Genomic DNA, 10,462 nt, shown 5'->3' on the forward strand with positions numbered 1-10,462 from the left:
AATCTTTTTCAAAATATTTTCAAAATATTTTTCTTATCTTTACATCTAATTTTCAAAAATTAGCTAACAATTAATGTGATTGGTTCAAAAATTTGAAGTTTGTTACTTTCTTGTTAAGAAAGGTTCAATCTTTAAGTTCTAGAATCTTATCTTGTAGTTTCTTGTTAGTTAAGTCATTTTAAAAAAATTAAATCTTTTTCAAAGTATCCTTTTTTAAAAAAAAAAATCTTATCTTTTTATCTTATCTATTTATCTTATCTTTTTATCTTATCTTTTTTAAAAATTATATCTTTTTCAAAAAAATTTTGATTTTAAAATATCTTATCTAACCCCTTATCTTCTTATCTTTTCAAATTTGATTTTAATATCTTTTTCAATCAACTAACTAACTTTTGGTTTGTTTCCTATCTTTTTCAAAACCAACTAACTACTCTTCCCTCTCTAATTTTCGAAAATACTTCTCTCTTTTTCAAAAATTCTTTTTGTTTTAAATTTTAATTTTAATCTTATCTTATCTCTAATTTTCGAAAATTACTAACCTCTTTTTCAAAATTGTTTTCGAAATTCTCCCTCTCTTTTCTTATTCTATTTATTTATTTAATTACTAACACTTCTCTTCACCCCTCTCCACTTAATATCCGAATCCCCTCTTCTACATTCTTCTCCCCTTTCTTTTTCTACTAACATAAAGGAATCTCTATACTGTGACATAGAGGATTCCTCTTTCTTTTCTTGTTTTCTTCTCTTTCATATGAGCAGGAACAAGGATAAAGGCACTCTTGTTGAAATTGATCCAGAACCTGAAAGGACTCTGAAGAGAAAATTAAGAAAAGCTAAATTACAACAATCTAAAGGTAACCTTTCAGAAATATTAGAACAAGAGAAGGAGATGGCAGCCAAAAATAATAATAATGCAAGGAGAATGCTTGGTGACTTCACAAATCCAACGTCCAAGTTTGATGGAAGAAGCATCTCCATTCCTGCCATTGGAGCCAATAATTTTGAGCTGAAACCTCAGCTAGTTGCCTTAATGCAACAAAACTACAAGTTTTATGGACTTCCATCTGAAGATCCTTACCAGTTTTTAACTGAGTTCTTGCAGATATGTGAGACTGTAAAGACGAATGGAGTTGATCCTGAAGTCTACAAGACTCATGCTTTTCCCTTTTGCTGTAAGAGACAGAGCTAGAATATGGTTGGATTCACAACCCAAGGATATCAACAGGTCAACATGATCTCTCAAAGTCTGAATGGATGGCAACATGGCATCCAACAGTACTAAGAGGCAGCTTCTGAAGAAGCTTATGATCCTGAGAATCCTTCCATGGCAGAGGTTAATTACATGGGTGAACCTTATGGAAACACCTATAATTCATCATGGAGAAATCATCCAAATTTCTCATGGAAAGATCAACAAAAGCCTCAACAAGGCTTTAACAATGGTGGACGCAATAGGCTGAACAATAGCAAGCTATATCCATCATCTTCTCAGCAACAGACAGAGAATTCTGAACAAAACACTTCTAATTTAGCCAATCTAGTCTCTAATCTGTCAAAGGCCACTTTTAGTTTCATGACTGAAACAAGATCCTCCATCAGAAATCTGGAGGCACAAGTGGGCCAGCTGAGTAAGAAAGTCATTGAAACTCCTCCCAGTATTCTCCCAAGCAATACAGAAGAGAATCCAAAAGGAGAGTGCAAGGCCATTGATGTGATCAATGTAGCCGAATGCACAAGGGAGGAGGAGGACGAAAATCCTAGTGAGGAAGACCTCCTGGGACATCCCTCAAGCAAGAAGGAATTTCCTATTAAGGATCCAAAGGAATCTGAGGCTCATACAGAGACCATAGAGATTCCATTAAATCTCCTTCTGCCATTCATGAGCTCTGAAGACTATTCTTCCTCTGAAGAGGATGAAGATGTGACTGGAGAGCAAGTTGCTCCATATATTTAGGAGCTATCATGAAGCTGAATGCCAAGTTGTTTGGTAATGAGATTTGGGAAAGTGAACCTCCCTTGCTCATTAGTAAACTAGATACCTGGATTCAGAAAAGTCTACCTCAAAAGAAACAAGATCCTGGCAAGTTCTCAATACCTTGTACCATAGGCATCATGACCTTTGAAAAGGCTCTATGTGATCTGGGTTCAGGGATAAATCTCATGCCACTCTCTGTAATGGAGAAGCTGGGGATCATTGAGGTACAACCTGCCTTGTTCTCATTACAATTGGCAGAGAAATCATTGAGACAAGCTTATGGAATAGTGGAGGACGTTTTAGTAAAGGTTGAAGGCCTTTACATCCCTGCTGATTTCATAATCTTAGACACTAGGAAGGAAGAGGATGAATGCATCATCCTTGGAAGACCTTTCCTAGCCACAGCAGAAGCTGTGATAGATGTCAACAAAAGAGAGTAAGCATGAAGAGCTTCTCTCAGTTCAGAGTCAAGAAGAGCCTCCACAGTCAAACTCTAAGTTTGGTGTTGTGAGACCACAACCAAACTCTAAGTTTGGTGTTAAAATCCTATATCCAAACTCCATGTTTGGTGTTGGGACTATACAACATTGACCTGATCACCTTTGTGGCTCCATGAGAGCCACTGTCAAGCTATTGACATTAATGAAGCGCTTGTTGGGAGGCAACCCAATTTTATTTATCTAATTTTTATTTTATTGTTATTTTATGTTTTATTAGGTACATGATCATGAGGAGTCACGAAAAAATCATAAAAATTAAAAACAGAATCAAAAACAGCAGAAGAAAAAATTCACACCCTGGAGGACGCACAGGCTGGCGTTTAACGCCAGTAAGATGCATCTAGCCGGCGTTCAACGCCAGAACAGAGCATCATTCTGGCGCTGAATGCCAGGAATGTGCCTAGAGAAGAAAAGCTGGCGCTGAACGCCAGTAACAAGCATGAAACTGGCGTTCAACGCCAGAAACATGCTTTACATGGGCGTTGAACGCCCAGAATGTGCACCACATGGCGTTTAAACGCCAGAATGGTGTGCAAAGGCATTTTACATGCCTAATTGGTGCAGGGATGGAATTCCTTGACACCTCAGGATCTGTGGACCCCACAGGTTCATCTCAGGATCTGTGGACCTCACAGGATCCCCACCTACCTCGCCCTCTCTCTCTCCATTCATGGTCATCCCTTCTGTTTTCCATTCACCACTCACATCCATCCACTCTTCCCCATACACCCCACCCAATCCCACCCATATAGCCGAATACACACATCCCTCCATCTCCTCCATATCTTCTTCTTTTTCTTCATCTTTTCTTTCTTCTCTTGCTTGAGGGCGAGCAATTTTCTAAGTTTGGTGTGGTAAAAGCTTCCACCTCTGAGTCATGGGAGATGGAAAGATTCATGTAAAGGGTCTATAGCTCAATGGTAGAGCATTTGACTGCAAATCAAGAGATCCCTGAGATACCTCAAGGGATAAATTGTCCTCCACACAATTATTGGGAGCAACTAAGGATAGGAGCACAAAAATTACTAGGAATCATTCAACAAAAGCAAGGAAGAGACATAGAGGAGCTCAAAGAGCACCATTGGTTCTTCAAGAAGGCGCCACCCTCACTAAGGTGGACTCATTCCTTGTTCTTAAATTTTTCTTCTGCTTTTTGTTTTTTTTTCTATGTTATGTTTATCTATATTTTGTGTCTTTACTTCATGATCATTAGTATGTAGTAACCATATCTTAAAGTTATGAATAATTCCATTAATCCTTCACCTCTCTTAAATGAAAAATGTTTTAATTCAAAAGGACAAGAAGTACATGAATTTCGAATTTATCTTTGAATTTAATTTAATTATATTGATATTTTGGAGTTTCTAGTATATTCTCTTCTTTTTATCCTATTTGATTTTCAGTTCCTTGGGGACAAGCAACAATTTAAGTTTGGTGTTGTGATGAGCGGATAATCTATACGCTTTTTGGCATTGTTTTTAGGTAGTTTTTAGTAAGTTCAAGCTACTTTTAGGGATGTTTTCATTAGTTTTTATGTTAAATTCACATTTCTGGACTTTACTATGAGTTTGTGTGTTTTTCTGTGATTTCAGATAATTACTGGCTGAAATTGAGGGACTTGAGCAAAACTCTGAAAAAGGCTGACAAAAGGACTGCTGATGCTGTTGGAATCTGACCTCCCTGCACTCAAAATAGATTTTCTGTAGCTACAGAACTCCAAATGGCGCGCTCTCAATGGCGTTGGAAAGTAGACATCCAGAGCTTTCCAGCAATATATAATAGTCCATACTTTGTTCGGGAATTGATGACGTAAATTGGCGCTCAACACCAGTTCTATGTTATTGTCTGGAGTAAAACGCCAGAAACACGTCACGACCCGGAGTTGAACGCCCAAAACACGTTACAACTTGGCGTTCAACTCCAATAAAAGCTTCATCTCGTGGATAGACCAAGCTCAGCCCAAACATACACCAAGTGGGCCCCGGAAGTGGATTTATGCATCAATTACTTACTCATGTAAACCCTAGTAGCTAGTTTGTTATAAATAGGACTTTTTACTAGTGTATTAGACATCTCTGGACGCCTAGTCCTTAGACCATGGGGGCTGGCCATTCGGCCATGCCTGAACCTTTCACTTATGTATTTTCAACGGTGGAGTTTCTACACACCATAGATTAAGGGTGTGGAGCTCTAATGTACCTCAAGTTTCAATACAATTACTACTCTTTTCCTATAAACTTCATTTATTCCTGTTCTAAGATATTTGTTGCACTTCAACTTGAATGAATGTGATGATCTGTGACACTCATCATCATTCTCACCTATGAACGTGTGTGACTGACAACCACTTCCGTTCTACCTTAGACCGGGCGCATATCTCTTGGATTCCTTAATCAGAATCTTCGTGGTATAAGCTAGAATTGATGGCGGCATTCATGAGAATCCAGAAAGTCTAAACCTTGTCTGTGGTATTCCGAGTAGTATTCCGGGATTGAATGACTGTGACGAGCTTCAAACTCCTGAAGGCTGGGCGTTAGTGACAGATGCAAAAAAATCAAGGGATTCTATTCCAACCTGATTGAGAACCGACAGATGATTAGCCGTGCTATGACAGAGCATTTGGACCTTTTTCACTGAGAGGATGGGATGTAGCCATTGACAACGGTGATGCCCTACATACAGCTTGCCATGGAAAGGAGCAAGAAGGATTGAAGGAAGAAGTAGAAAAGTAGAAAAAGAAAGGGCACAGTATCTCCATATGCTTATCTGAAATTCCCACCATTAATTTACATAAGTATTTCTATCCCTTTTATTTTATTTATCTTTTAAATATCTAATCCAATTACATTTGACCCTATGAATCCACTTAACTGAGATTTACAAGGTGACCATAGCTTGCTTCATACCAACAATCTCTGTGGGATCGACCCTTACTCACGTAAGGTTTATTACTTGGACGACCCAGTACACTTGCTGGTTAGTTGAACGGAGTTGTGTCCACACATAGCATTGTGGAAAGAAAGTGCTGAGTTAGTTTTTTGGCACATGCCAAAGAGCCATTATTGTTGATCACAATTTCGTCCACCACTGGGCCAGTGAAAGCAGAAGGGGTAGCTAAAGAGGTGGCTGTCTCAGTAGTGTCAGTGAAAAATAGAGGGTGGTAGCCGAAAGCCAGGAACTTCCGACTGTGAGGGATAATCTTTTGGCACTCTGTGGCGGGGGGCTTTTCATCAACAGCCTCCCAAGGTACCTCAGCTCGGTGACGCAACTGAGTAATCAGGTAAGGAAAAGAGAGGGTGCCTCTAACATGGACCCTGGCCATGTAATGCCGGATGAAGCGAGGTAGATAAAGGTCCTTACCCGTCATCACACACCAGATGAGGGTAATCATAGCAGCTAGCACCTTTGTCTCATGAGTGCTCGGCATCACATAGTTGCTCAGAATCTGTTTCCATAGTCGAGCCTCATCATTCAGATATATAAGCCTGATTCCCTTTGGTACCAATGTGCTTGTTCCCATGACCCAAGGAACAGTAGGATCAAGGGTGATGTCCTTCTTTACTACATCCCAATCAAACCTTATGAATCTCATATCTTCCTCAGCTTTCTGGTAACCATTTGGCTGATCTGATTTAGGTGGAGGATGGAGGATTTCTTCAATTGCTTTCTCAGTAACCAGAATCTATTTGCCTCTAAGCTGTACTGCATCCAGGGAAGATAGAAAGTAGTTACTGTAGAATTTTCTAACCCAGGATGAGTTGACCTCAGCTAGGTTCCTCTCCAGGAAGAACCAGCCTCTCTATTTGATTTGATCTGAGGTGTACCGCTGGAGTTCTTCTGGAATTTTGAGGGTCCTTTCCAGGTGTAGGTTCCTGGCGGTGGCAAAGGTTGGCTATTTTAGCTCACAGTATTTGTTTGCAAATTTTACCGGGTCAGCTGAAGGTACCAACTGATCAGCCTTTTCCTGCGGGGTAAAGTTCTCCTCCCGCTAGGAATCATCATGTAAGATGCCAAGGATGGAACCAGAGGATTCACCTCTTTTCTGTTTGCCAGTGGAGACTTTGCCCTTTCCCCTTCCTTGAGAGTCAAACATCCTGAAAAATAGAATTTCCAAGATATAATTGAGGAGTAAAAGTAGGAGAACAAGTAGGCAAATAACAAGATAGGCAGTAAGTGGCAAAGGAGCAGTAGAAGAATAAAATCAGTGAAGGAAATGTATATGTTGGATTGTGTTGGAGTTGAAAAGCGGAGATGAGAATTCACAGTCCAAAATATGTTAGAAGTGGAAAGCTTGTTAAATAGAAAAACAATAATCATGCCGTGAGTGAAATTAATTGAAAGAAGTAGTGAAAAGGTAAAGTGGGAAGTTAGAAAGTTAAAAAATTAGTGAGTTGGTAAAAAGGAAGTCAGAGTAAGTGGCATGAAGATTGGTTTCTAAGTAACAAGAATTTCACAATTTTAAGCAACAGTCAACTCATATTCAAGCAGGAATAACAGGGTATTGATGATGATTCATATAGATATAGGAGTAGTAAAAAGTAAAATCACATCATCAAGAATTCAAATTATTGACTAGGAAATCAAAAATAAGAAGAATGTGGGCCCGTGCATTCAAGAATAGGTTTGGTATTCGTGGAGCAGTTCAAAAATGAGAATTGTCAAAACCAATACTTGAATGTAGAAGGAAAAGTAATTTGCAGAAAATTGGGCAGCATTCCGGCTAGAATTGGACGTTCCCAAAAAATGGATATCAAAAAAACCAGGTCATATGAGATTAACAAATGCTGTAAATAGTCACAAACAGTAGGAATAGTAAAGAATAGTCTAGCAGCATGAACATAGCAGATGAACAGTATGAATAACACAGCCAGAATAAAATTGCAGAACAGATAAACAGGTAATAGGAACGGTGCAATTATCAGGCCTAAATCCACTAACCATATCCTAGCTACCTAACCACCTAGAGTCCACTACAAACATGCATCTCTATCTAGCCTATGCGGAACAAAAACTGAAAAACGAACTAATGAGTCGTAAGGAAGAATCGCCGTATGGCGGAACCTGGTGCGTAAAGAGTAATGAGATGGAGCAGAGATGAGGGCAAATGGGTGATGATGCGGCGGCGCTGGGTAAAGCACGGCGGCGCGGCGGTGGGGCAGTGGCCGTCGAAGGTAGGTGATGAGCGGATATTTTATACGCTTTTTGGGGATAATTTCATGTAGATTTTAGTATGTTTTAATTAGTTTTTAGTAGAATATTATTAGTTTTTAGGCAAAAATCATATTTCTGGACTTTACTATGAGTTTGTGTGTTTTTCTGTGATTTCAGGTAATTTCTGGCTGAAATTGAGGGATCTGAGCAAAAATCTGAGTTAGGCTGAAAAAGGACTGCTGATGCTGTTGGATCCTGACCTCCCTGCACTCGGAATGGAGTTTTTGGAGCTACAGAAGCCCAATTGGCGCGCTCTCAACGGCGTTGGAAAGTAGACATCCAGGGCTTTTCAGCAATATATAATAGTCCATACTTTGCGCGAAGATAGACGATGTAACTTGGCGTTGAACGCCAAGTACATGCTGCTATCTGGAGTTAAACGCCAGAACACGTCATGATCCGGAGTTGAACGCCCAAAACACGTTATAACTTGGAGTTCAACTCCAAGAAAAGTCTCAGCTCGTGGATAACTTTAGTCTCAGCCCCAGCAGACACCAAGTGGGCCCCAGAAGTGGATTTCTGCACCAATTATCTTAGTTCACTCATATTCTGTAAACCTAGGTTACTAGTTTACTATTTAAACAACTTTTAGAAACTTATCTTATACCTCATGACATTTTCAGATCTGAATTTTATACACTTTGACGGCATGAGTCTCTAAACTCCATTGTTGGGGGTGAGGAGCTCTGCAGCGTCTCAATGAATTAATGCAATTGTTTCTGTTTCTCCTTTCAAACATGCATGGTCCTATCTAAGATATTCATTTGCGCTTAATTATGGAGAAGGTGATGATCCGTGACACTCATCACCTTCCTCAATCCATGAACGTGTGCCTGACAAATACCTCCGTTCTACATCAAATTGAATGAGTATCTCTTAGCTTCTTTAATCAGAATCTTCGTGGTATAAGCTAGAACTGATGGCGGCCATTCTTAAGGATCCGGAAAGTCTAAACCTTGTCTGTGGTATTCCTAGTAGGATTCAAGGATTGAATGGCTGTGACGAGATTCAAACTCGTGATTGCTGGGCGTGATGACAAACGCAAAAGGATCGATGGATCCTATTCCAACATGATCGAGAACCAACAGCTGATTAGCCGTGCTGTGACAGAGCATCTGGACCGTTTTCACTGAGAGGATGGGAGGTAGCCACTGACAATGGTGATTCCCTACATACAGCTTGCCATGGAAAGAGCTTTGCATTTATGAAAGTGAGCAAGCATTATATTACAGGGATTCAGAGGACAAAGCATCTCCAAAAACCCCATCATATTCTCCATTACTGCACAACAAGTAACTATTTCACACTCTTTTATCTTTCTAATAATTCCAACTGATAATTTTTATTAATATCCTGACTAAGAATAATAAAATAAACATAGTTTGTTTCAAACCAATAATCTCCGTGGGATCGACCCTTACTCACGTAAGGTATTACTTGGACGACCCAGTGCACTTGCTGGTTAGTTGTGCGGGTTGCAATAATGTGATTGCAATTTCGTGCACCAAGTTTTTGGCGCCGTTGCCGGGGATCGTTCGAGTTTGAACAACTAAAGGTTTATTTTATTTCTTAGATTAGGAATAATTTATTTTTATCGTTATAGAGTCATTAAATCCTGATAGGATAGTTTCTTTTCAAAAATTTCTTTTCAAAAATATTATTTTTCTTAATTAATTGTTAATTTTCGTGAGTTTAGTGTCTTGTTCTAAGTTTGGTGTTAATTGCATATTTTATATTTTTCTTTAAATTTTCGAACTTGTGTTCTTTGTTCTTCATTGATCTTCAAGTTGTTCTTGTTTTTTTGCCTTCTAAAAATTTTAAGTTTGGTGTTCTTTCTTTTGTTCTTAGTGTTCTTGTGAATCTTCAAGGTGTTCTTGAGTTTTTCTTGTGTTTTAATCTTAAAATTTTTAAGTTTGGTGTTCCTTGGTGTTTTCCCTCCAAAAATTTTCGAAAATAAGGAGCATTGGATCTAAAAATTTTAAGTCTTGTATCTTTTGTGTGTTTTTCTCTTTCATCAAAAAAAATTCAAAATTCAAAAAAATATCTTTCCTAACTAATTTTAAACTACATTTTCGAAAATTTTATATAAAAATTCAGATTTCAATTTCAAAATATTTTCAATTTCTTTTATTTATTTCATTTTTATTTTATTTTATAAAATAAATTTTTATAAATAAATAATATCAACATACATATCATCTCCTTTATTCCATCATGGAACTAAGTGGATGTGAACAGCCTAGGAGGACTCTGGGGTCATATGCTAACCCCACTACTGCTTCATATGGGAGTAGTATCTGTATACCCTCCATTGGAGTTAGTAGCTTTGAGTTGAATCCTCAGCTCATTATCATGGTGCAGCAAAACTGGTTGAACCCTCAGCTCATTATCGTGGTGCAGCAAAGTTGCCAATATTCCGGTCTTCCACAGGAAGAACCTACAGAGTTTCTGGCACAATTTATACAAATTGCTGACACAGTACATGATAAGGAAGTAGATCAGGATGTCTACAGATTATTACTGTTTCTATTTGCTATAAAAGATCAAGCTAAGAGGTGGTTAAATAACCAGCCTAAGAACAGCATAAAAACATGGAAACAGCTGTCAGAAAAATTCCTGAATCACTATTTCCTTCCAAAACGGATGACATAGCTAAGGCTAAGCATCCAAGGCTTCAAACAAGGAGATAATGAATCCCTTTATGATGCCTGGGAGAGATACAGAGAGATGCTAAGAAAATGCCCCTCTGAAATGTTTTCAGAGTGGGTGCAATTAG

Source organism: Arachis duranensis, chromosome 2, assembly GCF_000817695.3.
Source record: "Arachis duranensis cultivar V14167 chromosome 2, aradu.V14167.gnm2.J7QH, whole genome shotgun sequence".
Lineage (NCBI taxonomy): Eukaryota > Viridiplantae > Streptophyta > Magnoliopsida > Fabales > Fabaceae > Arachis > Arachis duranensis.